Raw genomic sequence first — 17291 nt, forward strand, 5'->3', positions numbered from 1 at the left:
AGGGGCAGGAGTGGGAGGCAGCTGTCACGCTGCGTCTCCAGACAGGAAGCAGACAAAAACTCCTACTCAGCCACTTTCTCCTCTTTTTCTTATTTCTTCAGTCAAGGTCCCTACTCTGGTGTGTGTGTGTGTGTGTGTGTGTGTGTGTGTGTGTGTGTGTGTAGGGGGGAGTGTGCTACCCATCTTCAGGATAACTCTCCTTCCAGCACTTTCGGAAATACTCCCACCCAGAGGCGTACTTCCTAGGCAACTCTGAATCCAGTCAAGTTGACGCCAAACAATTTCCCATGCCAGCATGTCTGCACGACCGCCCAGATTTTGAGAGTCCTACATTAGGAACTGTGAGCCTCGCCGCATCGGGCCCAAGCGTAGCAGTGGGATGGCAGAGGGCAGACGCTTGAGTTCTAAGACTGAGAGGCTCTTCTTGAAAACTGAGCCCATCAGACTTTGTCCCCTAAGTGGCCACTAGAAAGCCCCCGCTGTCTTAGTGCATGTTTGAAGGCAAGTGTTCCAGTTTCTTCTGCCTAGAGTAAGGTCCTGGATCCTGACGCAGAGCGTCGATATTAACTGAGTCAGCCTCTTTGCCAGTTTGCAGATGCTGCTTCAGCCTCTCTCGGGTGCCAAAGGTCACTTCTTTCGCTGAAGACGCACAATGGTTACAAAGCCAGCGTTGGGGGGGGGGGAGGGGAAGCCCAGGGACTATAATAGAGATCGTAGTTACAAGTTTGGGGGACCAGACATAGCCTAATCGCGTTTAACATCCTAAAGAAACATGGCCTCGGGGCTGGAGAGATGGCTCAGGGTTATGAGCACTGGCTGCTCTTCCAGAGTGTCTAGGCTCAGTTCCCCACACCCACATGGCAGCTCATAACTGCCTACAACTCCAGTCCCAGGCGACCCAACACCCTCACACAGACATACGTGCAGGCAAAAGACCAACGCACATAAAATAAAAACTTTTTAAAATATTAAAAATAAGAAGTGAGTCCTGGAATTGAAAGCTGGCGGGGCCTTAGCATATATTATTTATGGTTGCCTCACTGAACATCTGCAGGAGAAGCTAAAGCCCTTGGAAGCTCCAAAGCTGGACAGATGGCTAGCCCTGGGGCCCTCAGACTCGCGTGCTGGTGTCTTCTGTCTCTCCACTTGAAATAAAGATTTCTCCTTGCTTCTGAGAAAAAGTAAACAAAATGTAGTTTCTGTTTTACTCTTGGACTCAGTGATGTGAAAACCAAGAGCAAAAGAGAAAGCGCAATGCCAACCCCAAGTCCCCTGCCAGGTTTAGGCGACAAAAATCAGAGTGTTTGACATCGGGAAGAGCCCTTAGTTTGCTGTGGTCTTTTGGAATTCCTGCTGTTCTCCCTGGGGTGTTGGGGGGGGGTGATAGAGGCTTGTGGAAAAAAATGCACAGGAAACATATGCTTTTTGAAGAATCGACAGTCAGCGTAGACCAAGATGCCATCTCAAAAGTGAGTCCTAGCAGAAGAGCCACGGGCAGCCCCGAGGTCTCCTCCTCTGCCTCGCATGGCCCAGTAGCCACCGGTCAACAAGGTTTCTTTCCGTCCAAAAAATGGATTGAAATGGAGATCATCACCCTTTCAAATCTCAGACTAGGGGCTTCCTACCCCGCCAGTTTCTGACGCACAGGTCAACTGAAAACGTCTACAGAACAGGTGGTGCTTGGATAGTCTTTGCGTCCTCGGACCAAGTCAGCACCAGAGAAAACCTTTTATGGAAAGGCTGTTACCATAGCTAATTACCTTCTCCTACAGAATTTTGTTTCCCATCTACAGAACCCGCTTCACCGTCTCACGTGGTTCAAAAAGGATAAATGCCTCCGCTAGGAACTTTGAGCACAGAATTCCTGTAGGGACCGTGTTAGGACTGTGTCATCCAGCCACTTTGGGCTCCCCGTGCCTCTCAGTCTATGGGCAAAGAAAAGGTTACCATAGGGATTACTGGGGGTGCGGGTGGGGGTGGGAGCAGGGCTGCCCTGAAAGGGTGGGGGGGTGGATGAGAAGAGTTCTTCTAGGACAACCTGTTCTGTACTCCCAGGTTTGTGATGAAAGGCTGTGGAAAACCAAGGCAACCTAGTTCAAGGTGACCAATGACTTGTCAGCAGGGAAGGCGTGGAGCAATCCCACCAGTCAGGGAACCACAGCCGTCTGGGGCAAAGGGAGCCTTAGCACTGTGTAGTACAAGAAGTGCGTGTGAGTGCGTGGCAGCTGGGGAGTGACTTGGTTAGCGTTTCTGTGGCTGTGAAGAGACACCACGGCCACAGCAACCCTGATAAAGGAAAACCTGTAATTGGGGCTGGCTTCCAACTCAGAGGTTTAGTCCAGTTGTCGTCATAGTGGGAAGCATGGTGCCGGAGAAGGAGCTGGGAGTTCTACATATGGATCTCTAGGCAGCAGCAGGAAGAGAGAGACACTGGGCCTGGCTTGAGCATTTTAAACCTCAGAGTCCACCTGCAGTGACACACTTCCTCCAGTAAGGCCACACCTCCTACTACAACAAGGCCTCACCTCCTAATAGTGCCTCTCCCTGCTGACCGGGCATTCCAATGTATGAGTCTGTGGCGGGCCATTCTTCAAACCACCACAGGGAGTGTGTGGGTGTCTCTGTGTGTGTCTGTCTGTCTGTCTGTCTCTGTGTGTGTGTATGCATGCAAGTGAAGGCCAGATGTCAATATCAGATGTTGTTACTCAGAAGCCGTCTAGCTTGGTTGGCCTTGTTAATTAGACCAGGTTTGCTGGCCACTGAGCTTCAAGGGTCTCCCCGCTTCTACCTACACAGCTCTGGAATTGCGAGCTTGCGCCACTAACGCCCAGTTCTTTAAGTGAGCTCTGGTACTTGAACTGGGATCACTGTCCTTGTACAGCAACCATTCTGGTGCCTGGGCTGTCTCCATAGCCTCTCCGTTCTTTTTTTGCAGTATTGTGGCTTTGACCCGGGGCCTTGTGAGCCGCAGCCCTTTTTTTTTTTTTTAATATTTCAGTAGAGTGGGCGCATGCACATGGAGGTCAGAGGACAGCTTGCAGGAGTGGGTTCTCTCCTTCCGCCATGCGGGCCCCATGGATTGAACTCAGGTCTTGGTGACAGGCACCCTTTACCCACTGAACCATCTTGTTGACCCACACCCAGCCTCCTTTTAGCCTTTTATTTGGGGACAAGATCTTGCTCGATTACTCACGCTGGCCTTAACTTTGTAAAACTTTTGCCTCAGCCCTCTGAATACCTGGCCATCCCATTATGATAATAACATAAGAGATGAGGAGGAGGAGGAAGTTGAAATTAGAGTTTAAGTTACAGAGGATCAAAGGGGGCATCAGAACACTGAAGGACATCGCATCTCTGGGGGGTGCTTTCAGGTGTGGATATCATATATTAGTGCACACGTTGCCTTTATCTTGAGATTCCGCTTTACTTCAGAACATGAGTATGGATGCCAAACTGAAAGCACTGAAGCCTGATGATTATTTTGATGTGTCAACTTGGCCAATCTATTGTCCCCAGGAACTTAACGTCGCCTAACTGAGCTGTGGACAGGCGCGTGAGCCTGTGTCTGTGAGTTGCATCCTGTCCTCTCTGACGATTCCAGACGTTCTCGGTCAGGGTTGAGCCGATTGTCTTAACACATCATATACAAAGATACATGTGTCTGCCTCTCTGTTTTCATACTGGTTTTATTCTCTGATTGGAGCCCCTCTTTGTGGATTTTGTCTTATGCATCAATTTCAGCAGCTGGCCCAGAGCAGACCCTACAAGTGTTTAGTGTGGAATGTGTAGAGTTGCCATGGTATTGTTTTTCTGCCCTTGTGTGCCGTGGCATCCGTGTGTTGTGCCCTGTGTTCCATGGCATCTGTATGTTGTGCTGTGTGCCATGGAATCCGTGTGTTGTGCCCTGTGTGCCGTGGCATCCGTGTGTTGTGCCCTGTATACCGTGGCATCCATGTGTTCTGCCCTTGTGTAGAGGGCCCGGTTAGCTTCTGCAATTCATCTGGTTCACAGTCAGTCACTGACTCACAACACCTTCTGAAACTTAAATAGCAGAGACTGGCAGCGAGAAGCCACCACCCACACACCTTCTACTGTGTGGGAGAGATGTATCCAAACACAGAGGCTTCACGTTGGAAATCCTTTCTGCTTCTGTAGCTATTTCTAAATATTTGATTTCCCGTGTGAATGGTAAAGCATATGTAAAAGAACACTCTGACAAACCAACAGAAAATACTAGAGATATTAACAGTTGGTGTGGTTTTGAGGGATAATCAAGGGGAAAAAAACAAAAATAGTTGCCATTTTAGTCAGAAGGCCTTGCCTATACCTGGGTAAGCACAAGCCATTTCATGAGATTATGTTGAACGTAGGTACTCGAAATCAGTACGTGTTACTAAAAGGAAAAGTAAGATAGTAAGCAAAAGCCTGTCACTGGCTCCCAGGGTGTATACCTCGGCATTCAGGACGTTGTGGCAGAAGGAGGTTTACAGTTTGAGACCCTGTCTGGAAAAATAAATCACACACACACACACACACACTCCACACACACACTCCACACACACACACACACTCCACATACACACTCCACACACACACACACACACACACACACACACTCCACACACACACTCCACACACACACACACACTCCACACACACACACACACATATAACACACACACACATAACACACATAATTGATCAGGTTCAATGATAACTTCCTAGTTCTCTGTAAGTGAAATTTAGTGTTTCCCCAAATTACTGTGCTGAATTATAAAGTACTATCCCAGACTTGGTGCTAAGGTGTAAATTCTAGCCCTACTTTTAATAGAAACCTTATTTTAAAGTGTAGCACAATTGTACAGATGTAAAGAAATGATTAAGAAATACCTAAGTACTCAAATAAACCCAGGTGTGGTGGGACAGACTTTTAAATCCCAGCACTTGAGAGGCAGAGGCAGGCAGATCTCTGTGAGTTTGAGGCCAGCCTGGTCTACATAACTAATGAGTTCCAGGCCAGCCAGGGCTACATAGTGTCTGTGCATGCGTGTGTGCGTGTGTGTGCATGTGTGTGTGTATGTGTGTGTATGTTTACTTATGTCTATATATACTTAAACATAGTAAATATGGCACTTTACGTGGATGAAGTACTGACATTTGCTTGAGCCCATTTGCTTGCAGCCTGCAGCTTTGGGAGGGCTGCAATGAGGTAATGGAAGGAGGGCTGCCTGAAATTAGAAGGAAGCCTGCAACCACTCATACGTATCTCCTCACAAAGATAGTAACCCGAAGTGGCTAGATGTTTGGAGTTGTGTCTTATTTCTACATACCTCATCCAGTGAGGTACAGTTTTCTGCACTCACCTCCTGTGTCTTGTGGGTAGAATGCATCCATCCATCCAGCAAGGGAGATTGCAGGACTGATCAGGAGCCTAGAGGAACCCAGATCCGTTATCTGTGCTGCCAGTGTCGCAGAGGCCTTTGTAAGGCTGGCGCAACTTCATGAATATTGATGTCTTCCCAAAACGTTGTGTTTGGTTATTCAGTGCTGTCTTGGACCCCACAGCATCTAAACATATCTCTCTGCAACTGGGAACGAACTCTGATGTCAAAAACACCCGCCATAAAGGGGTAGGAACAGATAGCTGTACTGTTGCACATCAGGCAGTATTGTACTCTGTAGGCACAGAGAGAAGTGAGGGCATCCCCTATTATCCCTCATCTTTCATCTGTTCTGGGGACCCCTGCCCTGTTCTAAAGGGGTCGTGACACTGTCTTCTCTTCTCAACATGGCAGCAATTGCCTTCTTCCCTCCCTGCTTCCCCCTGGGAATGGAGAAGGACGCGTCTCTCCTCTTGTGACCTGGCAAGCTGTCGGGCTGTCAGCCCACTTCTCCCTGGGTGTGGAGCCCTTGTCCCTGTTTTGCGCTCTCGTGTGCGGTGCAGAGTCCAGGTACCTTGCTGCCAGCTCCTTAGTCATGACTAAAATCTCCCAGGACCCTGGGATCTGGTGCTAGTGTGGTGTCCATGAGTGTCTCTGCATCACAGGGTGTGTTCAGGTATCTTTTTAAACTTGGAAGTTCCCTCTCAAAAAGTGTCCAGGTGGCCCCGGGGTAAGGAAACCCCCTCCATAGGTAGAATCATGGGGTTCAGACAGTTGCTATGTACCATATCTTAATGGATAGATTTACATGTGTTTGCACAAGTTTACATAAGTGGAGTCCCATGTTAACTCCCATGTTTACAGAGGAGTGTGAACTGGAGTTTAGAGGAAAGAAGGGTGTGTGTGTGTGAGTGTGTGTGTGTATGTGTGTGTGTGTACGTGTGTGTATGTGTGTGAGTGTGTGTATATGTGTGTGTGAGTGTGTGTGTATGTGTGTGTGTATGTGTGTAAGTGTGTGTGTGTATGTGTGTGAGTGTGTGTGTGTATGTGTGTGTGTATGTGTGTGAGTGTGTGTGTGAGTGTGTGTGTATGTGTGTGTGAGTGTGTGTGTGTATGTGTGTGTGTGTGTGTGTGTATGTGTGTGTGTGTGAATGTGTGTGTGTGTGTGTGTGTGTGTGTGTGTGTATGTGATATAAGAGCACTTAGCGATACATAATGAAGTCTACATGTAGCCCAATGGTAGAATATTTGCCTAACATTGCAGATGGCCAAGAGAGGGGTGTGGGAAGTGGAAGTCGGAAAAGAAGAGGAGGGAAGTAAGGAAGATTCAAGAAGACTGTCAAAGTGAGTGCAGAGAAGCCCACTGGAAGCAGCAGGGCCTGTAATCCTAGCACTTGGGAGGCAGAGGCAGGAGGATTGTCACAAGTTTGAGGCCAACCTGGGTTACACAGTAAAACTGTCTGAAAACTTAGAGGAGCAGGAGGAGTAGGAAGATGAAGAGGAGGAGAAAAAGGCAGAGGAGCAGGAGGAGGAGTAAGAGCAGCAGGAGGAGCAGGAGCAGGAGGAAGAGCAGGAGGAGGAGCAAGAGGAGGAGCAGGAGGAGGAGGAGCAACAGTAGGAGGAGCAGGAGGAGGAGAAGCAGGAGGAGGAGGAGTAGCAGGAGGAGGAAGAGGAGGAGGAGCAGGAGGAAGAGGAGGAGGAGCAGGAGGAAGAGGAGGAGGAGGAAGAGGAGGAGGAGGAGGAGGAAGAGGAGGAGGAGCAGGAGGAAGAGGAGGAGCAGGAGGAGGAAAGTCAAGTTTCTTTAGCCAAACCAGACTTCAAGATAAACTTCAGAATATACGCTCCTATCCTGTGCTCTGTGGAGAGCAGTGGTAACAGCACATTAGGGATTCTGAAGCCGCCTTCACAGAGCTGCGTGCTTCATTTTATTTTACCTGGAGTCTCAGGTGTTCTGGTCTTACAAACCTAGTGTCAACCTCTGCAAACCTCAGATTAACACATTAATCATGATGCTTACACTGAATTGAGACATTTGTTTTCTCTGTTGGAGGCATACTCTAGAACTCAGCGCAGAGAAGCTAGATGCTTTAATAACTTTAGGAAAATGAACACATAAGAATTTTATCCATATGAAAAATGAAACCTATTTGACTTTTCTGGTCATTTTTAATTTTTAGGGTTATCTATATAAATTAGCTGCTATATGAGGCAGGTCTCTGGTGATATATGATCATGTCCATGAAATAACGGATAATGAGCACTTATTTAAATGAAAACATTCCCTCAAGCAATTATTGGACAACAAAAATAAATTAATTTAATTCAGTACTTTGAGAATGAAAAGCACTACGATCCTAAAGCAGCATTATGCATATATAGATTCGTTCATGTGGAAAATTAAAGTAGAAAAGTGCTGAAATATTAAGAAAACGTGGCACCCCACTGCTCACCCACGAATTCAGTCCTGAAACTGAAGATGCTGAGTATGCAGAGTCTGGGAGGTAGATGCTAGTCAACAATAGGATTAGGATTTGGGCCAAATACTCTTGTCTTTGGAGCCCACACATGTAATCCCCTGCTGTCTCTCTGTGGTAGCCAGTGAATACCCACTTGACTAGTAGTTAGCATTCTCCTCTCTCTTTTCTGAGCTGTCCCATCTACCCAAGATCAGTAAGGTTTGTGCTGTAAAATCCTCAGGCGTCACCTCGAGCACTTGGCGTTGGAGAATTTCTTGCTAATCTCCGCTCTGTGTGGCAGTGTGCTCGCTCCGCAGGAGTGTGCTGTGTTTCTGCTGCATTGTTGAAACGGCTTCATTCGTTCATGGCCCATCTGTGCCATGAAAAATATTAACAATATCAATTTCTGTTCCTAAGAAAATAGTGCCTACCAGGGGCGGTGCCCTCAAGCCGGCTGATTCTGTGGAGCCGACTTCTGGTGTCCCCTGAAGTCCTGGGTTTATTAAATGGGTGTTTGTGGCACACGTCCAGATTTGTGGCAGGGAATTGCAACTGTTTTATAACTAGCTTTGGGAGGAATGGGAGGTCTTATGTTTGAGAATATATATTGGGACATCAAATAAAAATAAGGCATACGCCTCCTGCTACATACTCCACACCCATAAAGTTTCACCATCATTGCTGCCTAAACATGTGCTGAACAAGGACAGCAACAAAAAGACATGATTACGTGGTGGTGTGGGGGGATGGTAGAGGGCCAGGGAGGCGGGAAGCGGGAAGCCCACGAGGCCTCAATCCTACCCGAAGAACTATAGGCCACTGAGGTACGCTGAGTGGGGGATATAGTCTTCCCCAGCAATTAGCCAATACCAAACGGTTCACCCCGAAAGCATACATGCAAGTAACATTTTACAGACTAAGCTGTTGTGTGTGTGTGTGTGTATTCGTATGTGTATATACATGTACAAATGTAACAAGAATTAATGAAAGAGAAGCTGAACTTGAAGAGCAAGAAGGCCATATGGGAGGGATTGTAAGGAGAAGGTAAGAGTAGGGGGACATGGAGCCGGGCGTGGTGGCGCACGCCTTTAATCCCAGCACTCGGGAGGCAGAGGCAGGCGGATTGCTGTGAGTTCAAGGCCAGCCTGGACTACAAAGGGAGTCCAGGACAGCCAAGGCTACACAGAGAAACCCTGTCTCAAAAAACAAAAAAAAGCAAACAAACAAACAAACAAAAAGAGTAGAGGGACATGATATAATTATATTTTAATCTCAAAAATAAAAGAAATAATTTTTAAAAATTCGCACTTTATTAGTGTCACTTTATATCTTACTGTCTAAATGTAGGACAGATATGTATCATTATTACTAAACCTTTTAAAAATTAATCTTAGATTACAAATTTAACAGTAAAATAATCATAAGATGAACGTCCAAACTTGATATATAAAGACATTTCTGATAGGAAGTATGACGTAAGTTTTGGAAATGAGGATAGGGAGTGATTTTTCCCAATGGAGACATCCTCAGACACTAAGCAGGCATGAGCTTGTGTGTTCCGCATCTTCCTCTAAAGAGAAGATGGTGTCATTAGGACTTAGGGTCCTTTTTTCTCCTTGTAGTCCAGTGGAGAGGAGGGCTACATCTTACTATTCCTTTTCCTCTGCGTTAATCACAAGGTGTTGCTGACATGGCATTCTAGAATCCCTGGAAAGGGCACTGCCTGACACTTGGACTTTGACAGGTCTTCCAGGATGATGTCTGCATGTACACTCTCGATAAAGGGTGGTTCGTTTAAGGCGTAGCACAAAGCTTGGCAGCATTCCCACAGCGGGCTACCCTGCCACAGGAAGTCCATACAAGGCTCCTAGCCAAAGCTAATGTGTCCCAGCACCCTCTCCAGCACCCTCTCCAGGCCGTCGTTTCTTTGTCCTTGCATGTGTGTGCAATGCTCTGATCGCTTCTTCAAACAGTGTGACCAGCCCAGCAAATGTTTTCCTTTCTGGCTTTTAGAACAGTTAGACGATGTCAAGAGCCTCTGGCTGACGCGCTTGAAGCTCACCTGTAGGTTTCTTATCCGAGGCTCTTGTCCAGAGACTAGCTTCTCACTCACTGTAATGTGCTCACTTGGTTCCAGCTCACCTGGACATCAGCAGATCCACCTTGGCATGGCTTCATGATACAATTGCTCCTTTATTTATAAATTAAGAATGTAATCTACAAGTCTCTGCTTTGCTTGGGGAACTAGACTGTGTGCCCATGCTAGGGTTAGGATGTCCTAACTGGTGCTTTTTTTAAAAAAAGATTTATTTATTTATCTATTTATTTATTTATTTATTTATTACATAATAAATATTGCTTGCATGTATGCCTACACAACAGAAGGGAGGATTAAATTACATTATAGGTGGTTGTGAGCCACCATGTGGTTGCTGGGAATTGAACTTAGGACCTTTGGAAGAGCAGCCAGTGCTCTTAACTTCTGAGCCATCTCTCCAGCCCCTAACTGTTGCTTTTAATCTGATTGAAAATCTGGGTTGAGAGAGTTTTGTGGTGGGAAGACAGCAGATAGCTTTATAAGAGGCAAGAGGAAGAATTATGCCTTGAGGGTAAATGGAGTACACTGTAAGTTATGACTATTTACTGTGATGCTGCCCAACCTACAAGTCAGCTGTCACTTAACCTGTCTTCAGCCTTGTCATCCACTAATGTGTCATCCACTAATGTCACCAATATCCACCCGAAGCTTTAATTGTGTCTCTGTGTGTGTGTGTGTGTGTGTGTGTGTGTGTGTGTGGTCGTGATGGGGGTTACTCGTGAAAGCCAGGCAGCTGTCAAGATTATCACTAAAATATCCCCTGAAAACATATGAATGTATGAAACCAGAGGCTCCTATCTTATTTAACCCTTTGTGGGGTGCTTTGAGACGGAGTCTCACTATGTAGCCGTGGCCGGCCTGGAACTCACTGTGTGCGTTAGTCTAGTTTCAAACTCACAGAAATCGGCCTGTGTCTGCACCCCAAGTGTGGAGAGGAGAGAAATGAGCTGCCACACCTCGCCTTGCTTTCACCATTTTAAGGTGTGATCTTAATTGTGTTGTACATTTCTCTTGTCTCACAAATCACATGCACTCCTTTTTTTTTAAAGGGGGAAAAAGCATATTGTATACTATGGACACAAGACATCTGACAGGTTATAAATGGGGTCTCATTTCAGGGCCCACTGAAGTTGAGGTCTGTGCACGACCGTAAAGGTGTTTCTGTTTGCTCCCTTGGCACCTTATGTCGAGGTTTGGCGTGAAACAGTTTGAACCAACGCTTACTCACTTCAGTCTCATCTGTGCCCTGTTTCGAGACAAGGTCTCACCCTACAGCCCAGGCTGACCTGAAACACTCGGCTTCACCATTTTTATGATGTCTCATAAGGGGACTCACCAGGAAAAATGCAGCTCTGGCTTATGACGTCATTGGCCTGCCTGCCACACCCAGGTTCCCCCTCTAGGAGGCTCTGGGGACTCTGGTGGCTTATGTGTTTCCTGTGGGTGTTTTCGGTGCATGCTATGACCTTCTGTTGGCCTTCTCCTTAGATCCACTCACTCTCACTTCAGGAATCTATCCCCCCCCCCCCGGAGCGCAAACAAGAGATTTCATATGTTTCTCTGACCCCTCATGCACAGACGGGGACAGTAATGCCGGCCACGATGTCACAGAGCCACCATGGGAGCGTGGTCTTTCCAGCAGGTCCTTGGAGTGGCAGCAGGGTAGTGAGGGCAAAACAGTTTCAGAGACGGCCGTGAGACTGCCCCGCGAGCTGCTCCGAGGTCCTCAAGGAAAGATGGTAAACTACAGTACTTTTCCGGTGGAGAAGGGTTTACGCTTTCTGTCCTGTGGTAGACCTGGAGTGAGCTGGAGGAATCTGTATCCAAAAGAGCAAACAGAGTGGAGGAAGGTACTGCTGAAAAAAATCTTCAGCCATGTTTGGCAGCAAGCCTCAGTCCCTGGTGGATGCAGTCCTATATAGGCAGAGGTGTTAGCAACTGCTTGGGGTCTCTTCATTGGAAACATTTAAAAGAGACATGGAGGGTTGAACTGGGTGCCAATGGGACAAAGCCTGTGCCAAGAGTTAACCACTATTGTCTATATGTGACAATTTGTCACATCCTACAACAGAATGATTGGGGTGGTTTTATATTGGATACTTTTGGAAATCCTTGTGTAGTGTGGATGCTTCTCTCAGCTTCTCCCAGAAAGTGGCCCTGATCATCAGCGTTGCTAAAGGAGGCACCACCCTCACGTGGCATGTGTGTGGCATGGCCCACTGGCCTTGCAACTTGGAGCCTCTTCTTGACCCTTTAGAAGCCCGAGGGTCAGAAGGTGCCACCGTGCCTGTGGCTTGTGCCCGGCCTCACTGTGCACCTTGGCGCCTGGGCGGCCCTGACATTCTCAGCAGCGGGCTTGGTCTATGGCTGACCTTTGCCCTGGCTCACTTGGGCAGAGGTGGCTGATTGGTAAATCGTTCCTAGTCGGAGGCACAGCCCTATCAAACTGCAGCTGTGTGTTTGTCTTGCAATTCATAGACAAGAAGAAGGGAGGCAAATTCCAGCCTTTTAAGAAGTTCTTTGGCAAAAAGAAAAAGAAAGGCCCTCCGTCATCTCAAGAGGAATCGGCTGCCAGCCAGAGTCTCTCTCCTCAGAGTGCCAGCAATGGGACCTTCTCTTCGGACGAGGAGACCCTGGAGAAGAGTCTGAGGTAATAGCTTGCCCTTTCCTTGCATGTCTCTGGCAGAGTTCCCGGGGTGAGGAAAGAGGTCCCTGGAGGGGCAGGTGCGGGTTTTGGATGTGGAGGGCATGAACAGCATCACAAAGGAATCCCACCTGAGCATGGGGAGGGGGGGGCATTGTCCCACCTGGTGTGCTGGGTGCTCAAGTCACCTTGGGGATCGAACCTGTGTCTCTCTGCCTTCACTGGTGGAGGAGGGCAGCACTTCACTGGCTCGGCTCAAGGAGGGTGCTCTGATTGAAGACCAAGCTCCTATGACCCTTTCCTTGGCAAAGAAAAGATGTCCACAGTCTAGTGCTTACGCGTGAGGCCAGGGGGCAAGGATGCAGACTTCTGAGGCTCAGCAAAGCCACAGGAAGCTTCTAGCTGCTTTAGGAATGTCCTTCAGGACAGACACTCCTAACTTTTACCTTTCTTCTTCTGTCTTGCTCCTTTATTCTTTTTCTTTCTGCTCCCACCCGCCTCACCCGCCCCCACGCCCCACCCCACCCCCTTTCTCTCTGTCTCTCTCCCTCCCTAGGACACAGGCACTAAATCTGACCAGGAACCTTAAGAATCAGGGCTGGGCGTGGAGGGTTGGAGGGTGTGGTCCTTGTTACCTGAGGGTGGAGGTGGGGGTGGGGAGGGGTGGGACTTGAGGCGGGAGTTAGAGCTGACGATACTCTGGCAGTGCTCTTGAGAACCATCCCTTTTGAGAAGCCATCCCAACCATCGGTGTGATCTCTTCAGCCTTGCCACGCTCACTAGCACCTCTAGCCTGACTCAACGAACACGCTGCTTTCTCTGGAGATGGTTGCTTTGCTTGTTTCTCTCTGGTCTGGCTCACGAACTCAGGGACCAGGTTTAGTTCAGCCTCCTATGAGTGCTGGCGCCTAAACACACACCAAAGACAAAGATGCTCCCCAGAGTGTACAAGCAAACTGCAGTAGATGCTATTTCTGTTTCCAAAACTGTCAGACGGGCACCGCATGCTGAGCCTCGAGGTGCGGTGCTCACCCACCGCATCTGTTAGTTCTGGCCAATACTGACTCGGCCTCCACAAGCCTATGTTTGCTTCCCATTGTTTTTTTTTTACCACATAAGAAAGTGGCCAACTTTAACTGCACCCCTTCAGAGTAATAACACTCTGTGGAGGGAAAGGCCTTGGCTGAAAGGAGAGCATAGCAAGCAGTAAGTAACGGGATGCCGTAGTGTGCGCGCTGCCATAACGTTGACTGTTGTTTGATAGGAGTCAATTCTGATTTCTCTTCCGCCTCTCAGGGTGTAAAATGTGAACGTGGATCTTTTCATCTCAAACCAGAACTAAGTACAAAACCTAGTGGACTGGGACCAAGACTCGGTTGGTTAGGAAAAGACGTCAAGTCTAGAGAGTGCACCTTCCGACAGATAGCCCTCTGAGGACGCACTTCCTTTTTTTTTTTTTTTTTGGTTTTTTTTTTTTGGGGGGGGTTGTTTTTTTTTTTTTTGGTTTTTTGAGACAGGATTCCTCTGTGTAGCCTTGGCTGTCCTGGACTCACTTTGTAGACCAGGCTGGCCTCGAACTCACAGCGATCCACCTGCCTCTGCCTCCCGAGTGCTGGGACTAAAGGCAGGCGCCACCACACCCTGTCACACTTCCTTTTTGTAGTAGGTTTTGTAGTGGGTTTGCCCGCTCCCTTGGGTCCTGTTGGGTTGCTTTGGACTCTCATGTGTTCTCTTCCCATTTAACTTCTGCATTCCATGTACTTTTTGAGGAGTTTCCTTAAATCTTTTAAGAAATCTTGGGAAATCCCACACTGGGTTAAGCAACTCCATTACTGTAGAGAGGTAATGTCGCCTGCTCGCCTGCTCTTATTCTTGACTTTTGTTCAGAACCCCCTACAGATGGTATGGGACATATTTTAACTACATATTTGTTTATGCAAGTGAAAAATACTCTTTCTTCTCTTAAGTAAAGAAGCTCAATGGGTCCTTGACCTATGAATTTTGTGCCTTGTCTTTAAATTTAAAACAGTAGCATAAGAAAGCAGAAGTAACTTAAAATGTGAGTTCAGCATAGCAGTACACGCCTTTACTTCCAGGACAGAAAGACTTAAAAGTCAGGAGCAGCCTGGCATGGATAGTGAGTTCCAGGTCAGGCAAGCCTACATAGTGAGACCTGTCTGCAGCAGCAGCAGCAACAGCAGCAGCAGCAGGCGGCATATCCCTTTTCTTCTGGGATATATTACAAGAACACCTTGCAGTATAGCAGAAGTTCTGCTCATTTGCCCTATTTACAAATGGGGGGGGGGAAGGAAAACTATGAATTCCTACAATTATTTTCAGTTTACTGCTCAGTTGACAGACATGCTACTGCACACTGCACAAAGATTTAGAAATGAGCCTGAAGGTTTTCCCCTTCTATCTCCAAAATAGAAAGTGCTCACTGACACATAAAACTCAAGTTCCGGGGACATGATCTGGTTATAGGTTTAAGGTGGAGGATTTCAGTCCAGCGTTGAGGGAGAGTTTCCTGAATACTGGGGTTACCCTAAAAACCTAGGAGGCTGAGTTCGTGTCCAGGAGGATTGGGGCCCAGGAAGGTGAGATTTCATCACTAAAGTTGCTGAAGTCAATCCGGCTAGACTCCAAGACTCTGTGGTTCTAGAAATGTCTCTGTAGCCAAGAATAGCTCTTCACTGAAGTCGTATGTTCCTTGGGGTATTCAGAGCACTATGTTCTTTCTGTGGTGCATGAGCCTTCATGGCTCTTTGGCTGGCGTTTTTAAATTACATATGCCTTTGGGGTAGTTTTTAAAAAACAATTTAATAACATTTCCTTTTTTCATTAAATGCAATTGATAGTATATTTCCAAAAGTATGTTAAATAAGCCTTTCATGTCAGCATTTGGTAGGCTGAGACAGTGGGTGTGCTGTGAGTTCAAGGCTAGCCTAAGCTGCATGGTGAGTACCAGACCAGGCCTGTGTATGTTGCTGTGTATAGCAACACTTGGTGAATGCAGATGTTGTCACTCATGAGCTGGGTGACCTGAGGCAAGCCAATCCCTTGATCTGCTAAGCCAACAGGCCCTCATCTCCCAGGGATATCTCGAGGTCAAAATATGCACACGATATTGCACAATCTGTTATAAAGCTCTTTATAAACACAAGGCGATATTACCAGAGATAGAGATGCCGCTGATGATGACCTGTGCTTTATTTACAGAGCACAGGCCTAGAGGAAATTGATTCACATGATAGTGAGTGAGATTTATGAAGAGACCTTTTCCCGTGTGAGGCACCTGAAAAATAACATAGGAGTCCAGAGCTTGAGAGGCACGAGACATGGTCCCTTGTCCTGTGATAGAGGGACAATTAGACAGCTCCTACTTCTAGATGGCTTACAATTTCAGAGCGTCTTCCTTTCTTCAAATATGTATGGCATACCCTATTCCTGTCGTAATTGACGGATAATCTGGTACTCTGTAGTCTATTGAGCACCACGTATTTTTATAGGATTCCAGAATCCAGAATATGTGTTGAAAGTGCCACGCTTGATAAAGTCTGGTCCCAGTTTTTTTTCCAACAACTGTAGTTTGTTTGAGGATATTTAATTGCTCATTAGCATTTCATTTGAATGAGGTTTATGGATCTATTTAGAAAGAAAACTGCTGATCAATTGCAGTTACCCTGTTGTCATAGAAACAAGCTGAAATTGGACTGTAATTATATTTCCTTATGCCTGAAGTCATTGCTATAGTAATTACCCAATATCTGTGGTCCCAAATTACATGATGCTTGCCCAGAAAAAGAAAAAAGACAAAGGATAAGAAGCAGGGAGTGGAGGGGTGTGCCGGCCTGAGGTATCAGTCACTGTGCAGCTGTAGGGAGGAGCCTTCACTTTCAGATTGGAGAATGTCCCTCTGTAGGCTGGGACTCAACAGTGTTGTCAATGGGTCTTGGTGTGTGCCCAGTGCTTTGAGTAGTAGCTGGGACGCTGCCAGGCAGAATGATTTTAGTTCTGCAAAGGGCACGGGTAAAGCGTCAGCAGCCACTTTTAAACGTATCACCTGATGTTGTGTGAAATACGGAGGACTCGGTGAGCTCAGCAGTATCGTTAAGATCTAGTCAGGGGCTGGGCCTGGCTCAGCAGTTAATGGCACCGGTTGCTCTTCCAGAGGACTAGGATTCAATTCCTAGTGCCCACATGGTGGTTTACCAACCATCTATTACTCAAGGGGATCCAGCCACGAGGTCTTCTGTCCTCCTTGCGCACAGTGCAAGCTTGTGTTGCACAGACATGCATACTCAGCTCTGAGTCCTTCCCATCATGACTTCCACTTTGCAGAGCTGGAGTAATCCAGGCCCAGCTCCATCCTGGCCGGCCGGGACAATGTTGCAGCTTCGTTCCATGATATTTTGGCAGAGGGGAAGCACTGCTTGTTTTCCGAGCTGGCAAATGGACTGTGCACAATTAACGCAGAGCTTAAAGGAAAGCACGATTGGAGAAGGCTTGAGTCGGACATCATTACAGATGTCAATCATATCACAGTAGACTGGAGGTGAAGCCCAGGCGACAGTGACGTCATCCACCCCTGCTTCTTAGCCCGACAGCTGCCCTCAGTGGTTCAATCCTTTTCATTTTGTGGGCCCCACATATACATGTCTTCTCCTGTGACCAAGAGCGTGGACTCTGTGACCCCACTGCCTGTCAGCCCC

The 17291-nt window shown here is 47.4% G+C and overlaps 1 protein-coding gene across 3 annotated transcripts in view; it reads left to right on the forward strand.

The window, feature by feature from the left end:
• The window catches only part of CRACD (capping protein inhibiting regulator of actin dynamics), a 118540-nt gene that overhangs the window by 57261 nt on the left and 43988 nt on the right, over positions 1 to 17291 (forward strand). For all 3 annotated transcript variants that reach the window (XM_084760498.1, XM_084760496.1, XM_084760497.1), the window contains exon 2: positions 12414 to 12585. The gene's annotated coding sequence lies outside the window, so the exon portion shown is untranslated. The remainder of the gene's footprint in view (positions 1 to 12413; positions 12586 to 17291) is intronic.

The sequence above is a fragment of the Acomys minous genome (assembly GCF_964271855.1).
Source record: "Acomys minous genome assembly, chromosome: 15".
Lineage (NCBI taxonomy): Eukaryota > Metazoa > Chordata > Mammalia > Rodentia > Muridae > Acomys > Acomys minous.